The sequence below is a fragment of the Polypterus senegalus genome, chromosome 15 (assembly GCF_016835505.1).
Source record: "Polypterus senegalus isolate Bchr_013 chromosome 15, ASM1683550v1, whole genome shotgun sequence".
NCBI lineage: Eukaryota > Metazoa > Chordata > Cladistia > Polypteriformes > Polypteridae > Polypterus > Polypterus senegalus.
In genome coordinates, this window is record NC_053168.1 from 102,596,574 (window position 1) to 102,611,690 (window position 15,117).

At 40.0% G+C, this 15,117-nt stretch overlaps 1 protein-coding gene across 1 annotated transcript in view; it reads left to right on the plus strand.

Moving 5' to 3' along the window:
• The first annotated feature begins 1,760 nt into the window (after positions 1 to 1,760).
• The window catches only part of tsnare1 (T-SNARE Domain Containing 1), a 935,796-nt gene continuing 922,439 nt past the window's right edge, over positions 1,761 to 15,117 (plus strand). Inside the window, exon 1 of the mRNA XM_039737258.1 lies at positions 1,761 to 1,824. The gene's annotated coding sequence lies outside the window, so the exon portion shown is untranslated. The remainder of the gene's footprint in view (positions 1,825 to 15,117) is intronic.

Below are 15,117 nucleotides of genomic sequence, written 5' to 3' on the forward strand. Positions count from 1 at the left end.
TTCCTTCTTGGTATTTTACAGTTTATTAGGCTGACATGCACTGCTTGATAAACAGAAGTATAAGTATGCTGTGGCAGCAACCGTTTAATCTGAAGGCACTCCAGCACTCTGAAGTCTAACTCCATTGGCTTATGCAGTAGCTTGGCAATGTAACAGTGGCCACGCAGAAAAAAACAGAATAGCAGAAGGTAAGAAAAAGTATGTAATGATGTAAAACAAATAAAAGATATAGTTACAAAATAGTTTAATTTGCAGCCCTAATCTGGGTGTGCCTAAAGTGATGAAACTTCAAAGCATAGCCTTGGAGCCTGTAGCTAAAGGCTCAGCCTCCCACAGTAGTTGTAAATCTTGGGATCATATAATACACTCTGGAATGTACACATTAATAAATTCTGTTAAATGAATAAGGCCTGAGGCATGTAAAATTTTAAATGTTTAAGGGAGATGCCTGTGTGATTTTTTTTGGTCAGATACTCTAGTTTTTCTCTCATGCCTCACAATGCATATAAAGAATTGATAACTACACCAGAGTATCCCTGCAGTGCAATGACATCTCAGGATTAGTAATGAAAAAATGAATTTTGCAAAAATAGATATTTTATATCTCACTTGATCCTAAAGCAGCTTGCTGTCTTTGTCCAGGTTCCTGTTTTGTGTCCAGTGCTCTCTGGAGTTACCTGTGTTGGGGTGCCCTTTCAGTTTCCAAACCCAAAGAAACTAACATAGAAGGGAAGGAAGGCTTTATTATAACTAAAGGTAGTAAATAAGGGTGTAGGACTTTGGAGGCAAAAACACAACAAATGAAAAGGTAAAGCACAAGATGAAAGGACCCTTCTCACCTTTCCACATCTTCTGCATTTCTCCCTTCTTGCACTTCTGTTCTTCTTCCTACTCCCAAGTGAACCCTCATTGACTCTCCACCTCATTCCAAGTTCACCGGGGCAATGGTCACTGGCCTCTTTTATACCAGATCCCTAGACTACTTCCGAGGTTGCTTCAGATGTCTTTGATAGTACCTCCAGTTGAGAGATTGCCCTTCAAAACCCTTCGAATAGTTTGCCCAGAGCTCCTTCTGGTGGCCCTAGACATTCCTGCCAGACTATTGGTCTATTTTTAACCAAAGGATCAGACAACCCTGCATGGGCTTCAATAGCAGTCTCATATTGTCAGTAGTTTTTCAGGGTGGTGGAATGTCCATTCTCTTATTGGGCAGTGCCCACTGCCCTTCCACTACATCCCTTGAATAATTCAGGGGTTGCTTTTTTTTGCATTTCCACCTGGTATCCCTCTTGGGGCAGATTTTGAGTGGCCTTCTGTCCAGGATGTGTTCTAACACTTGTTGATACAGTTTTTGTACCTTTACATTGAAAATGCTCTGACAACCATGTCCTTGAACTGGATTAAGTGGGTTAAGAATGTTAAATTATGTTGTTCTTGGATGTAAATTAACATTAAGGGTTTATTTATCCATCCTTTCTTAAACCTGATGAAAATGGCTTATGAGGCTTATCCATTATAAATAATTCAAACTTTATTTAAAGCAGGAATTGCTCTCTTATCTAGTAATGGTGTCTACTGCAGGCCAATAATTCCAAAGCTGGACTACCTGATTCAATGTCTGATGGACAGGCTGTAGTTGCAATATGAAGCTTCACTTACTGTGCTCTGCCAGCCTGGCTGCTGTGATGCTAGCTAATAAGCTGAACTCCATTTCCCAGCAGGCATGACTGCCAGCTGAATTGCTCACATGATTGGAGCAGCTCACATGATGTTGTTTTATCTCTAAGCTGATTTCCAGACTCATCACTAGAAGCCTGCAGCCAGGTAATGTGCCTTGAGCCTTTTTTTCTGCCTTTATTGCTTTGTTCAGCAGACACCCTTGCAGATGAGGGCCTGACTATGACATTATGCATATGCCTGGCTGCTCTTGCTTTCTTCCTGTCTCTGTGCTCTACTCGATTGTTGTCACTGCCTTTCCCTTTGATGTATCACTGGGCTTTATTCCTTTCACTGTTTAAATGACTCTTCTCTTGTTTGCCTGTTCTTCCCCCCCACACTTGTTATCTAATCATGTGTGTGGTGTGGCTCTCCTTCTGCATCCTCACAATTAAGCTGATTATGAGGTTTGCTTTGCATAGGTGAGTAGTACAATAAGTGGGCAATCTGTCAAAGAGTCCCTTCTGTGTTTGACCCTAATGGCTTTGTGTTCGCTAATGTTTAACGCATGTCTGAAAAGCATGAGTAATACCCCCCACTCCCAGAAGTGTGAATCTGGCAAGGTTCACAGATACCCTGGGGATGCGTAATTAAAGATTAAAGTGTGTATACTGCACCATGCTCTGTACTGAAGTGCTTATTACAAACTCACAACGCAGACTTAACAGTGACATTTCAGACAGAAGGCCAGGCCATGCTGCTGCCTATCATGGAAAAGCAGCCAACAGAGATTTCTTGTCCATGGCGGACTTCTCTTGTACTCTGTCATTCTCAATCCCTCCTCATGTTCTGTATTTCCTTTCATACTGTTTATCAGTAGATCAAGGAACTGACTTGGGAATCATTCACTGGGCACGCTTGGGGAGTCAGGATGTCATATTTTCCATAAATGTCAAATACTTCAAGGATTTTTATAGTGCTTCTCTCATTAAGACACTTTCCTAAGTGCCCTATTTTATCTAGTACCTTTCATATTGAAATTCTGTGACAAAACAAATGAAGGTTAATTGACCCCATGTATGCATGAGTGTGAAAATGGCTGCGTGTGCCCTGTGATGGACTGGTTTCCCATACATAGTAATTCTCTTGCACCAGATGCTTCCAGAATAGGAACTAATAACTGTGAATGGTGTGAGGCAGATTTGAGACTTTGATGTCAAATGTGTTAGCACTTTCTCACAAGTAGGGAGTCCTTAGTTGAGATCTCATCCTGGTCACATTCTGTGAGAATTTTCCATGGTCTCCCTGTGTGCTTGTAAGTTTTATTCATCCAAAACAAAAGGACATGTCAGGCCAATTGGTGACTTTAAAATGCCATAATTGTGAGTGTGTGATTGCATGTGAGTGTGTCCTACAAATTGCTGGTGCCCCATAACTATACTGGTTCCTGCCTTGTGCTGCATTCTGCTAGGGTTGCCTCCAGCTGCTGTGATTTTTTCATTGGGATAAGCATGTTCAATAATGAATGAATGGTCAATATTCCCTTATAATAAAAAAATGTTAATGTTCTGACTTTGACTTTCAAGGAAATGGCACTGTTTCAAATGTTTAACAATAGGTAGAGACACTGTATACCCACGTATGAAATTAGCAAATTTTTTAACTGCATGCAGAATACTGAAGAATTACGAAGATTCATTGCCTTCAGTTTAAAGTGAGTCAGATTTTATTTTTATATAGTGTTTTAAACTGCATATTCATCCTGTTGAAGTTAAATTAGACATGAAGACAAGTGATTTAAAATGCAAAAATTGACAAACTGAATGATCCCCTCAATCAGTCATCAACAAAAACACTACTTCCTGTTTAGTTAAAAAGCCACAATTTGGCAGTATTGTACATCTGGAGCAGTAGTAAATACTAAGAAAAGAGTTTTTCATAGATCAATATTTAGAAGTAAAAACAACCCCTACAATAGAAAAACGAAATATCCCAAAATCTTTAAAATGCTTTGACTGATTTGATTGAAGTTTGGTGGAATTATAGAAAAAGCAAAATTAGTTGACATGTGTTTTTTATTTGTCGTTAATAATACTGTACTGTGTAATCTATACTAACACGTCATGTCCTTTTTCTGGCTCAGCCTTGAGACGACACAGTGCCGCTGGGCTGTTGGGGGATTTCTGGTTCAGGCAAGTCAGCAGAAGGGATAGGAGTGGTACACAATGAGCAGCAGCACTGACCAATAGGGTGGATGAACAAATAAAGAATAGATATGTTGCATGGAGAGAAAGCAGGAGGACAGTTTGGTGAAGCTCAAGTCAGACACAGTTAGCAAAACATAAAGCTTGAGTCTGGGTGCCAGCTGCTGTGGCTGTGAGTGTAGGTGTTTTTAAAAGGTCACCACAACACATTTACTACAGCAAAACAATCACAAAATGAAAAATGTTCAAATCATTACACAAATCACCTAAATCTATAGCCTGTAAACATTACTGCTGTTTGTAATAAGTTAAAGTGAAACACAACTCTGTGTTAGAACTTTAATGTCTTGCTCTTTCTTTCAGGGTAAAACCATGTTAATAAACGTAACAAACCAAATTCTATAAAAAAGAAAAAAAATCAGAAGCTTAAACATACAACTGGTTGAAAACAAATGCATGAGTGAACAACGGAAACAAATACAAATCGTAAACATGTAATAATAATAAAACTGTATCCCTCCACATCCTAGGTGAACATCAGATTAGATTAGATCAACTTTGTTAATCCCAAGTGAAAATTTAGATGCCTAGAGTAGCAGAAACATAAAAACAAAGATACAGACCAGCACGACCAATAATACAATCATTCTATAGTTAGATCAATACATCGTAAATGTATTTTGTGCAGAAATTGAAAAAAGAACATAAAGAGTATAAACAGTTAGTCTAAGATTTCGGGTAGAAGTGTTGAAATTGCCTGATAGCAGTGAACAGAAAAGACCCACACATTTTGGTGGAATCAGCCTGTAGATAAAAATGCTCCAAGAGAAGTCTACATTGAGGGGATGGAGAGGAATATTCATGATGGCACCCAATTTTGCCACCATCCTCTTTACCACAACATCATGCAGTGTGTCCGGGGTTGTGGTGATATGATGGAGGGTTTCTTGGTAAGTTTGTCCAGACATGTCGTTTGAACTCAAGTTGCTTTCCCAGGAGACCACAGTGTAGAACAATGCACTGGCTACTCTGGACTGGTAGAACATTTCCACTAGTTTGCTGCATACATTAAACGTTGGTGGCTCTCCTTAGGTACCGTCTGCTCTGGCCCTTCTTGTATACAGTAGCGCCCACTATATTGTCAGACCAGTCCAGCTTGCTTTGATGCGCATGTAAACAAATTCTTGAGGTACCAAGGTAAAAAAAAATCTGAAGCCAAGTTCAGTTCAGTTGCTTTGTTACCGTTGTGTGTTATGTACATAGTGCACATTGTAAGGTTAGATTTGACTTTACATTGTTTTCATTTTTATATGTTTATTTGGAATTTATTTCAATTTGTATTGGTTGCAATTTTTAATTCCCAACTTTCTCTGAAGTAAACTGTTGTTTCCATACACTAGGCCTGTTTTAATTTATATATTGCTTTTCATCTAACCCCTTGAAACTTTGTAACAGTACAAGATTACAGAGCAGAGCATTACATTCAAATCTGATTGAAGCTACCATATTAAGTCGGGGCTTGATTTTACTGTTTAATTTCCAGTATTTTATAATGTCGGTTGTATTAGTCGAATGTGGAAAATTCACATTATTTGTCCAGGAGATTATGATATGCTAACACCCACCTGAGAGAGTAACCACGGAGCACACTGCCTTTTTTTTTCTATGTATCGTGCCTACGTGACCACACGGTAATACCCGAACTATTCTGAAGTGACGTTTGCACTGTTTTGTGTTTTTTGTGTCTCACACCCTCATACACCTTTATCGTAAGCGCATCCCTTATCTACGATGGAGTGTTCGATCAGAAGAAAATCTGAAGTTGGTTTTAAATTAGAAGTCGTTGAAATAGCGAAAGATATTGGGAACTGCACTGCTGCAACAAAATTTGATGTGTCTGAGAAACTGATGCGAGATTGGAGGAGGCAAGAAGATGTAAAAAAAATAAATAATTAAGGGTCGCAGTTTTGAATGGGCATATAAGTCGGGGTCTGATTTTATGATTGATTTTCCGGGTTTCAAGACCCGACTTATATGATACTTCTGATAATCCAATGGCAGTATAATTCAGGCCTTGTTGTTTTAGGAAATTTCCCTGGCAAAACCAGGTAACACAGCTATTATAATATAAAAATGTTACTGTTAAAAGTATTAAATCTGACTAGTTTTCAAATAACATTTCCTTTAGTGATATATGGTGTCTTTCGTAGCCACACAAATGTGATTCTGTACTGTATCTCTGTAATTTTGTCGTATTGCAGTTGCGGTTACATAAGTTACATAAGAGCACAGTCTACTGTCAAAGATTTAAAAGAGTGCTTAAGATTAAGTGCACTTTGAAAATGGGGAATGGAGTTAAAACTAATTCTTTAAAGGATTACTCCTCGAGAAAATTATAGTTTTTATACATTACTTACCCCATGTATTTTGTAATGATGGCTGGGAAAAAGTTTAATTCATGTTTTCATCCATGATAGAATAGGCATCTATGGTGACCAACGCTGGACAACAAGTAAGCTACATTCAAACATCCATGTAAACATCTCACATTTACTCGTATTACATAATCCATACATGAAGTCATCCAGTTGTATGCTCACAATATTCCAGACACATGTTTTTAATTAAATACTGGAAATAATGCACTTCTGGATAATTCTCTAGTGAACTAAAATGGAATGCACTCAAACGTGAACAGGCATTTGAAATGTAAACCATTGTCAGGGCTATTCGAAATCTGAACGTTTACCTTTTTAATTACAACTGAACATTGACTATCCTTCCCATTACTGAATCAGTTTAATCCATTTTACGGTTACAGTGGCTGGTGGCAACTCCCAACAGAATGGACCACAGCACTGGAATAAGGAGTGTATGGGTACTAGTATTTTGCAGGGCTCACTCATTGATAATCACACACTCACATTACTCGTGTTACATGATGCACATGTCAAGTCATCCAGCTGTATGCTCATAATATTCCAAACATATGTTTGTACTTAAATACTGGAAATAAAGCACTTCTGGTAAATACTTATGTGCACTAAAATGGAATGTGCTCAAATGTGAACAAGCATTTGAATTGTAAACCACTGTCACATGTATATGCATATCTATAATTAGTGTACCTCTGGATTATTTATCGAAGGTCTGCGAAACTGCATGCATGAATTGACCACAACCTGTTGTGATATGCACAAATCCAACGCATATTCTCTTTCTGCTAATGGTTTCACTCTCACTTTTTTTTAACTTTTAATATTTAGTTGTATATGTCTTTCCAGTGATCTTCGCATTGTTGATATCACTTGAAGAGCTTTGTCAGCCAATGAATAAGCTGTTACTGGGCAGGGCTCATGACCAATGAATGGGACGTGCATATCTACAATTGAAATGCTCATTTGGATTTGAGTTCATCCTATTTTAGTTCATAAAGATGATTTCCTAAGTGCTTTATTTAACTATTTTTCAGTAAAATACATGTATTTGGAACACACTGATCATGCATATAACACTTGACAAAGTGAATTATGTGACACGAGTAACAGACACTATTTCATTATTGTTTTTATATTGTTTGGTGTCTAACATTGGTACCTACAGGTGCCTGTTATATCAGAAACTTTGTTTGCTCAGTTCTGCATTAAAAAATAGGAAGACATTTTTCTTTATAAACTATATAGGGGTAAGTAATGTATAAAAATATCATTTTTGGAGGTATTATTCCTTTACTATTCGAGATCTGACCATTTACTTTTTTATTATAACTGAACATTGAACTTCCATCCATTATTGAATCAGTTTAATCCATTTTTATGGTTACAGAGGCTGGTGGCAACTCCCAGCAGAATGGAGCACATCACTAGAGCCAGGAATGTATGGTGTGATGCCACCGGGGCGCGTAATGTCTCCCTGACCCGGACACACACAGGCAGGACATAGGTTCAGCACAACACCCGCATTTATTTACAGCTTAATATATAAAGTCCCTTCTTGCTGCCAGTCCATCCTCCTCGACTCCTCCTCAGGCTTTGTCTTCTTCCTCCCAACTCTGGTCAATCAATGGAGTGAAGCAGCTCCTTTTATTCAGGTCCCAGGAGTGTTCCAGGTGGCTAATCAATACTACCTGGAATCACTCCTAGGTGTGCTGGAGGTCCTCTATAGGGCTCCCCCTGGCAGCCCCCATGCTACCCAACAGGGCTTCACCAAACTCCAGCTCCCGACATGCCTTCCGGGAATCTGTGGTGACACAACTGCCCAAGAGGGCTGCCCTCTAGTGTCCCAGGGGAGGTATTGCCTCACCAATGCCTTCTCTCCTGGTCCTTCCACTCTGTTAGCATACCAGCCAGTTAGTGGTCATGGTCACCCATCACAATGGGTACTAGTAATTTGCACAGCTTACTCACTGATAATCACACAAGTCACTGATTAGCTTAAAATGCTCTGCAAGAATGATTGTGTGAGTGAGCCCTACAAATTATTAGTACCGATACATTCCTTCTTTTGAATGTAGAAAATAATGAACTACATGGAGAAAAACTCATGAAAAAGTGGAGATTTGGAAACTTGCATAGAAAGCAAATAAATTGTGGTGGCACAATGGTTAGCACTGTTGCCTCACAGCTCCAGAGTGCTGCATTCAAATCCCAGTCTAAGCACTGCCTATGTAGATATTGTATAGTTTCCCTGTATCTGTGTGGCTTCACAATCAAAAAATGCATGTACTTGTTTTATTGGGCACTACAAACTGGTTCAGTGTGTGTGTGCAAGTCTAATCTGACTTGACTGGCATGCTGTCGAGGGTTAGTTCTAGCTGTTCCTCTGCTGATGCTGGGATAAGCTCCATTACCTGAGGCAATGAATTTCATTAATCATATTTGATAACAAATGTATAGCCATTTATGTAAGTGTCCAGCAGTGTGTCCCACAGGTATAAGTAGAATTGTAATTTTGAACCTTGCATTTCTAATATCACCTAAGCAAGTCTGCAGTTATTCTCTTTAGACTGCAACACTCCTCATAGTGACACTGCCAAAGTCCTTCTAGGTAAACAAGCATAACTTATTCAATCACTCATTCATTTTTTATATTCTTTTCACATTTATAGAGCACACATCATGTTTCATCTACAACCATCATTCTAAATAAGAACTCAATGGCTTCCTAAAAGTTCTTGAAAATTGTAGGCACATAAAAGTCTCCAACCCTGCACAAAATTACACGGAATGACAACATCAGTCATTGCTCTAAAGCTGCTTTACAGAAAATGTTTGCCACTTTTGATGGCACTGAGAAACACAAGGGCTCCCACTAGGCAAACACTCCAGAAGATTGCAGGGGGAAGCAACGGTGGGGAGCGTTGGCTTGCTGATTAATTGATTGCATATTGTTTGTGAGCCCCTCTGTTTGTCAGGCTGCATCGTGTGCAGAATGAAAATGGGATTCTGTGCGGAATTTAAATGCCAGGAGCCAAATTAAGGGAAAGGTTTCCTGAGGTGATACTCTTGTATTGAAAACACCAACTAAGTGAGGTTACTGAAGCAGCAGGAGGAAGGAAGTGGGCTGGAGGGATGACAATGTATTCATATCAGTCAAGCCCCCAGGCACTTGGCATTGGCATCATTCTGCATTCTCAAATCTGTGACTTGCCATGTTGATTAGAATTAAGGATGAAATAAGGGTCAGAAAACTAAAACACCAATCAGAGGGAACATCACCAAAGGCATGATGTGCAGCTACTGTTGTATTCGACCTGACGGGGCCAATCAGTGGCCTTTGCCTCTTCATTAGTAAATTATAATGGGGTGGAGCTAGACTTTTTATACTCTTTTAGAAAAACATCAGGAGATCATAGATAGAGAGGCAATCCAGAAAACCAAACTACCTGACCAAACAAATTTACTTATCTTCACCATTCTTCAGAGTCCTAGCTCTTTCTTCAAACTTCATGTTCCAAGGAATTACAGAACATTAATGACTCACAGAGGAAATGTTTGTTTTCAGCCACAATGTACAAAGTAAGGTCATTACAAACATTATAAGTTAACTTTTGGGACGATAATCCAATTATCCACTCATCTGTATTGCAAATCTGCCTATCAAATGCACTGTTTTAGAAAGGCAAAGTTTGAGTGCTGAAAGGAACAAATCAATTTTGTAGTACATAGCAGGGCAGTCCCACACGCACCACACGATCTACCTGTCATTGGACTGTTTGTGGAGACCGTCTTGAACACGTGGGACATCCACTATGGCACCATGACCTGAAATTTTATAAATATATTTTGGAATAAGATGTACAGAGCTTATCAGACTATTCACCTCTAAATCACAGAGCATTTAATGTGGCTTTTGTAACATTGTTTAAAAGAAAAAGACATTAATGTCAAAGAGAAAATAGATCTCTGCAAATTAATCTAAATTAATTACAAATATAAAACACAAAAAAACAAATTGCATAAGTATTGACCATTAAATCATCACTGCTGCAGCCATCTAGTTTTAGAATTCACATAGAGTTCATCACCTGTCTGTGGTTCAGTTGACTGTAGTATAAATGCCCCTGTATCTGGAAGGTCCAACTTGTGGTGAGTCAGTATGGTGGCCTAACTTACACAATGAATTCAAAAGAACGCTTCAGGTAACTCTGTGAAAAGGTGATTGAAAAGCACAAGATAGAATATATATTGGAGTCCAGTTAAATCAGTAAATAAGAAAAGAAAAGAGTATGGAACAGTTGTAAATCTTCCAGAAGTAAACATCCACAAAAACTGAATGATCGTGTCAGAAGAAGACTACTGAGGGAGACCTATTATAATTCTGAAGGAGTTACAAGATACAGTGACTTAGGTTGGACAGATTGTGTATACAGCAATTGTTGGCAGGCACTTCCATTGTCACAGCTTAACACACTGGCTGCAAGACGCTACAGTATAGGTCTATGCATATACGACACAGTGCCTTGCAAAAATATTCACCTTCCTCCCACCAGTGTTTTTCCTGTTTTGTTTTTTTTTACAACATAGAATTAAAATGGATTTTCATTTGGATTTTATGTAATGGGCTTAATTATATATTCCAAACTGTTGAAGTGGAATGCAAATAAAAAATTAACATGTTTTGAAAGAAGCCCGGTCACAGACAGACACTGAGACAGCCAGAAGTCCAGAACACGTATGTTTAAATTTCTTTTTTTCCAATTCAGCACAGCACACACAGTGCACAAACCCCAGTAATGCTCACAGTACTTTCTTAAGTCTTCTTCTCTTTTTTTCTACCGCCTCCACTCCTCTATCACAAGATCTCTCCACTACCACCCAACTCCGGCTCCCTGTTTGGAGTGAGGCTCCATCTTTTATAATGTACCCAGATGTGCCCCAGGTGCTCTCTGATGACCACCCTACAGCACTTCCTGGTCTGGCAGACGTTCTGCAATCCATGGCTCTAGAACCATCCAGGTGCCCCCTAGTGGTGGCCACAGCCCCCCACAGGGTTGAGCTTCCAAGCTCCATATCTGTGGCCCTGATGCAATCCAGGGGGGCTGCCATCTTGTGCCCCGGGGAAGATATTGCCCCTCTCCTGGTCCTTCCCTTTTCCAGGTATCCTGGTTGGGCATGGTTCCGGGTCGTCTGCCACAATGTAAACCACTTTGTCCTGAACAGGGTTTTGGTAGGTGGTGTAGCCTCTCCCAGCTAAGATAGGGCATAAGACAGGAACATCCCCAGGGACAGGTTCACTGGGTGAACCACACACAGCCACACACTTGGGCCAATTTAGTGTCGCCTATCCACCTAACTTCCATGTCTTTGGACTGTGGGAGGAAATAAGAGCACCTGAAGAAAACCCACACAGACACGGGGAGAACATGCACTCTCCACACAGGTAGGAGCCAGGATGTGAACCCTGGTCTCCTTATGTGTGGCAACAGTATTACCACTGTCAGTCAGTCAGTCAGTCATTTTCCAACCCTCTATATCCTAACACAGGGTAATGGGGTTCTGCTGGAGCCAATCCCAGCCATTACAGGACATAAGGCAGGAATAAATCCCGGGTAGGGTGCCAGCAAACCGCAGGACACACATACACACTCACACCCACATACCAAGAACACTAGGGATAATTTAGGATCGGCAATACACCTAACCTACATGTCTTTGGACTGTGGGAGGAAACCCACGCAGACACAGGGAGAACATGCAAACTCCACACAGGGAGAACCCGGGAAGCGAACCCAGGTCTCCTTACTGTGAGGCAGCAGCGCTACCACTGCACCCCAAAAAAGCCAAAAAAAAACCCAACAACTTAAAACTGAAAAGTTGTGATTTCATATGTATTAATCCCCTTTGCTATGAAACCCCTAAATAAGATCTGGTTCAACCAATTACCTTAAGAAGTCACATAATTAGTTGATTAGGGTCTACCTGTTTGCAATCACAGTGCCACATGATCTCTCACATGACGTCTGTATAAATAGCCCTGTTCTGGAAGGCCCCTGACTCCACAGCACCAGTAAGCAAGCAACATGAAGACCAAGAAGAATTCCAAATAGGTCAAAGACAAAGTTTGGGAGACGTATAGATCAGGGCTGAATTATAAAAAATATTCCAAATTTTGAATATCCCACATAGCAGCCTTAAATTCATTATAACAAAATGGAAGGAATATGGCACCATTAAAAACCTGACAAAAGGCGGCCGCCCACTAAAACTCATAGACCGGGCATTAATCAGAGATGCAACAAAGACACCAATGATAACACTGAAGGAGCTGCAAAGAGAGCATTTGTCCAAAGGACTACTTTAAACAGAATACTCTACAGACTGGGGCTTTATGAAAGGGTGGCCAGAAAAAAAGTCATTGCTTAAAGAAAAGAAACAAGGAAACACATTTAGAGTTTGCCCAACAGCAGGTGGTGGACTCCCCAAACACATGAAAGAAGATTCTCTGGTCAGATTAGACTCAGATTGAACTTTTTAGCCATTATGGGAAAAGCCATGTATTGCACAAACCTAACACTTCCCATCACCCTGAGAATACCATTCCCATAGTGAAGCATGGTGGTGGCAGCATCATGCTGTGCTGATGTTTTTCAGGAAAAGTGGTCAGATTGAAGGAAAGATGGATGTCAGTGAGCAATTCTTGAGGAAAACCTGTTTCAGTCTACCTGAGACTGGGATGAAGGTTCACCTTCAAGCAGGACAATGGCCCTAAACATGCTACTGAAGTAACACTGGAGTGGTTTAAAGGGGCACATTTAAATGTCTTGGCATGACCTAGTCAAAGCCTAAACCTCAATCTAATTGAGAGTCTGTGGCATAACTTGACCACCAACGTAACTCATTGAACAAGTTGGAGCAGTTGTGCCTTGAGGAATGGGTGAAAATCCCAGTGACTTGATGTGCTAAACTAATAGAAACATTCCCCAAGAGACTTGTAGCTGGGATTGCTGGAAATGGTGGCTCTACAAAGTATTGACTTGGGGGAGGGGGTGAATTCCTATACACACTCAGGATTTGTGTTTTTTTGTCTTAAATATTGTTTGTGTCACAATAAAAAATATTTTACACCTTCAAAGAGGTAGACATGTTGTGTAAAACAAACAGTGCTACAGTGCAACAAATTGTTAATAACTTTATTTTGACCAGCAACATGACTATGAGTCTGTATTTGAATGAGAGTCCTAGAAGCATGACACTTCACAAAGTGTCGGCTTAGAAGCACACTTGAGGCAAATTTAATATGTTTCTTTGCACTGTCCACACTTGCTGCACACAACACATTTGGTAACTGGTGACTGTTTGCACTAAGTGGGTGGCAGAATATCCATGTACTGCTGTCCTGATAGTTGTGACAAGTTGAACACATTGTGTTGAAGAAACACCTTTAGGGAAGTTATCTGTATCAGTTCCAGAGCCTACAGGTTCCATATCATCCAGCTGATTGTCACTATCTGGATCACTGTCATTACCATTAAAATATTCATCTTGCAACAAATCTAGTTGTTTCAAAACATCAGCAGGTGTATACCTTTTGCGCGACAAGGTATCTATGAACCGTCTATTTATAGCATTATTTTCCGCAAACTGTAGCATATAAAAAAAATTCTATGGCTGTTGAATAGATGGTAGCACTATAGTAGGTAATTGAGATGTGGCAGCAAAGCTCGGCAGCACACTGGCGCACCTATAGTGATGGTATACTGAGATATGATTGTACGTCACACCTTGACAGGCTCAATGACATATGACTTAATGCGTACCTTGTATTCAAACTGTTAATGAAAGAGAGGAAAAGCGAAAGTCACTGTTATAAAAAATGCTCAGAGGGTTTGCCAGAAAGTGCATGGAAGACGGAAGTTAGCTGGAAGAAAGTTTTATGGACTGAAATTGAGCTGTTTCGCCATTAGACTAAATGCCATGTTTGAACACTGCAGCATCATGCTGTGGGGATGCTTCTTTACAACAGGCCCTGGAAGCTTTGTGAGGGTAGAGGGTAAAATGGAAGCAGCTAAACATGAGGGTTTCTTGGAAAATCCTGTGCAGTCTGCAAGAAACATCTGCACCTTGCAAGAATATGTGTTTTCCAGCAAGAAATCAGCCCCAAGCATAATGTCCTGGAATGGCCAACCCAAAGTCCTGATCTCAATCCTAATTCAGAATATGTGGCTGGACATGATAAACGCTTCTTACCCCTGCTCCCCATGCAGTTTGACAAAGCTTGTAGAGTTTTGCAAAGAAGAAATGGGAAAAATTGCAGTGTCCAATTGTACAAGGTTGACAGAGACCTCTCCTCTCTGACTCAAGGCTGTCATGACTGACAAGGGTGCATTTACTAAATACTGACTTAAGGAATTGCTTCTGCCCCACCATTACCTATCGTCTATGGAGAAGGAGTGATGGCTTTAGATTTTTAAATGTGGAGACAGTCGAGGAGCAGTGGAACAGGTTTAAAAATGTGTTACATGCAATGCAGGACAGATACATACCTAAATTTGGAATTAATAGGAAACTAAAAAAAACTCCACGGTGGATTAATAAAGATTTAAAAACGAAGTTGCAAAGGAGAAAAACGCTATATAAGGCTTATAAGACTAACGACTGCAAAGTGAATCGTAGAGCATATGAGAACATGAGGGCAACCATTAAGAAGGATATCAGGGAGGCTAAAAGACAGTTAGAGAGGAATATAGCATATAAGGCGAAAGAAGACCCCAAGAGATTCTTTCAGTATTTTAGTAGTAAAAGAACAGTTAAGGAGG